Here is a 2,500-nt window from a genome sequence, read left to right as displayed (position 1 = left end):
GCCTCCCGACACTTGGGAAGGGCTTGGCCTGCTCTTGTTACCGATGCTCTCTGTCTGGCAGTTCTGCTGGACTGCTGTATGCTAGCCTCCCAGCTGGGTGCGAAATACAAGGAGACTGCTGCTATGAAAGAGTTGTGAGGAGAAAAAAAGAAAAGAAAATGAATAACTGACCACAGTGTCTTAAAAATACTCCTGGTGTGACGAGGAAGAGGGCACGTCACAGAAGAAGAGGAGTAAAATGACAGGCTCCTTCGCCTACGGCCATACCACCCTGAATACGCCCGATCTCGTCTGATCTCGGAAGCTAAGCAGGGTTGGGCCTGGTTAGTACTTGGATGGGAGACCGCCTGGGAATACCAGGTGTTGTAGGCTTTTGCTTTTCTCTCTTTTTTTTTCTCCCGTACCCCACCACCAACAGAGGGCGATAGAGTCACCAGAAGCTAACAAAACTCTAAGGCCCTTTCTTTCTAGCACCCCTTTTCACTCCTTCTTGCTTCAGCTGGCCTCCCACAGCAACTTGACGCCCTCAAGCCTCACTCCGCTCGTACCTCTTGCACACTCTGCACCAAAAAACAGCACTTTCGCAAAGCTGTCTTGCAGCAAATAGCACAGGCACGCTTCATGCTTTCCTTCACTGGTCTGTGCCGTGCCAAACTGCACATACAGGAGGCCGGGGGGGATCCTTTCCCCATGTGTTTCTTGCTGACCGTGAACGCGTTAACCCTTTACTTGAACCTTGTCACCTTCTCTGTCCTGTCCCAGGCCTTAGTAAAGGCAATCCAAAAAAACGCCCTCTGCAGCAGGAGGAGCAGCAGCAGCAGCAGCAGCAGCCGCCGCCGCCGCCTCACGCTACGCCCGATGCCCACAGCAAGTAACGCCGCGGACCATTCTAATTGCGTGCTGTCGAAATGCATCGGCGTACCCGTTTCGGCCTTTCTCTCCTGCACACAAAGCCAAAGGAGCTTGTCTGCTACCTGGTCCAGGGAGAGGGGAGAGGTGGGGCCTGCATCTCCCCCTTGCGCACCTCGCCAGGCCGTGCCTCGCAAAACGCACCGCGCTCTAGCCTCCCGACACTTGGGAAGGGCTTGGCCTGCTCTTGTTACCGATGCTCTCTGTCTGGCAGTTCTGCTGGACTGCTGTATGCTAGCCTCCCAGCTGGGTGCGAAATACAAGGAGACTGCTGCTATGAAAGAGTTGTGAGGAGAAAAAAAGAAAAGAAAATGAATAACTGACCACAGTGTCTTAAAAATACTCCTGGTGTGACCAGGAAGAGGGCACGTCACAGAAGAAGAGGAGTAAAATGACAGGCTCCTTCGCCTACGGCCATACCACCCTGAATACGCCCGATCTCGTCTGATCTCGGAAGCTAAGCAGGGTTGGGCCTGGTTAGTACTTGGATGGGAGACCGCCTGGGAATACCAGGTGTTGTAGGCTTTTGCTTTTCTCTCTTTTTTTTTCTCCCGTACCCCACCACCAACAGAGGGCGATAGAGTCGCCAGAAGCTAACAAAACTCTAAGGCCCTTTCTTTCTAGCACCCCTTTTCACTCCTTCTTGCTTCAGCTGGCCTCCCACAGCAACTTGACGCCCTCAAGCCTCACTCCGCTCGTACCTCTTGCACACTCTGCACCAAAAAACAGCACTTTCGCAAAGCTGTCTTGCAGCAAATAGCACAGGCACGCTTCATGCTTTCCTTCACTGGTCTGTGCCGTGCCAAACTGCACATACAGGAGGCCGGGGGGGGATCCTTTCCCCATGTGTTTCTTGCTGACCGTGAACGCGTTAACCCTTTACTTGAACCTTGTCACCTTCTCTGTCCTGTCCCAGGCCTTAGTAAAGGCAATCCAAAAAAACGCCCTCTGCAGCAGGAGGAGCAGCAGCAGCAGCAGCAGCAGCAGCCGCCGCCGCCGCCGCCGCCGCCTCACGCTACGCCCGATGCCCACAGCAAGTAACGCCGCGGACCATTCTAATTGCGTGCTGTCGAAATGCATCGGCGTACCCGTTTCGGCCTTTCTCTCCTGCACACAAAGCCAAAGGAGCTTGTCTGCTACCTGGTCCAGGGAGAGGGGAGAGGTGGGGCCTGCATCTTCCCCTTGCGCACCTCGCCAGGCCGTGCCTCGCAAAACGCACCGCGCTCTAGCCTCCCGACACTTGGGAAGGGCTTGGCCTGCTCTTGTTACCGATGCTCTCTGTCTGGCAGTTCTGCTGGACTGCTGTATGCTAGCCTCCCAGCTGGGTGCGAAATACAAGGAGATTGCTGCTATGAAAGAGTTGTGAGGAGAAAAAAAGAAAAGAAAATGAATAACTGACCACAGTGTCTTAAAAATACTCCTGGTGTGACGAGGAAGAGGTCACGTCACAGAAGAAGAGGAGTAAAATGACAGGCTCCTACGCCTACGGCCATACCACCCTGAATACGCCCGATCTCGTCTGATCTCGGAAGCTAAGCAGGGTTGGGCCTGGTTAGTACTTGGATGGGAGACCGCCTGGGAATACCAGGTG

General features: G+C 54.2%; 3 non-coding genes across 3 annotated transcripts in view; all 3 read left to right on the top strand.

The window, feature by feature from the left end:
• The first annotated feature begins 253 nt into the window (after nucleotides 1–253).
• Nucleotides 254–372, top strand: LOC149280301 (5S ribosomal RNA). The gene has a single exon (XR_016278221.1). It is a non-coding gene; the product is annotated as a 5S ribosomal RNA (ribosomal RNA).
• A 943-nt stretch (nucleotides 373–1,315) lies between these two features.
• Nucleotides 1,316–1,434, top strand: LOC149280300 (5S ribosomal RNA). The gene has a single exon (XR_016278220.1). It is a non-coding gene; the product is annotated as a 5S ribosomal RNA (ribosomal RNA).
• A 956-nt stretch (nucleotides 1,435–2,390) lies between these two features.
• Nucleotides 2,391–2,500, top strand: part of LOC149280299 (5S ribosomal RNA) — a 119-nt gene continuing 9 nt past the window's right edge. The window contains exon 1 of the ribosomal RNA XR_016278219.1: nucleotides 2,391–2,500. This exon is cut by the window's right edge and continues 9 nt beyond it. This is a non-coding gene — a ribosomal RNA (5S ribosomal RNA).

This window comes from Sceloporus occidentalis, unplaced genomic scaffold (assembly GCF_023333645.1).
Source record: "Sceloporus occidentalis isolate IW3139 unplaced genomic scaffold, rSceOcc1.0.p SCAF_157, whole genome shotgun sequence".
NCBI lineage: Eukaryota > Metazoa > Chordata > Lepidosauria > Squamata > Phrynosomatidae > Sceloporus > Sceloporus occidentalis.
Note: the sequence above shows the minus strand (reverse complement) of the source record. Positions and strands in the feature narration are given on the sequence as shown.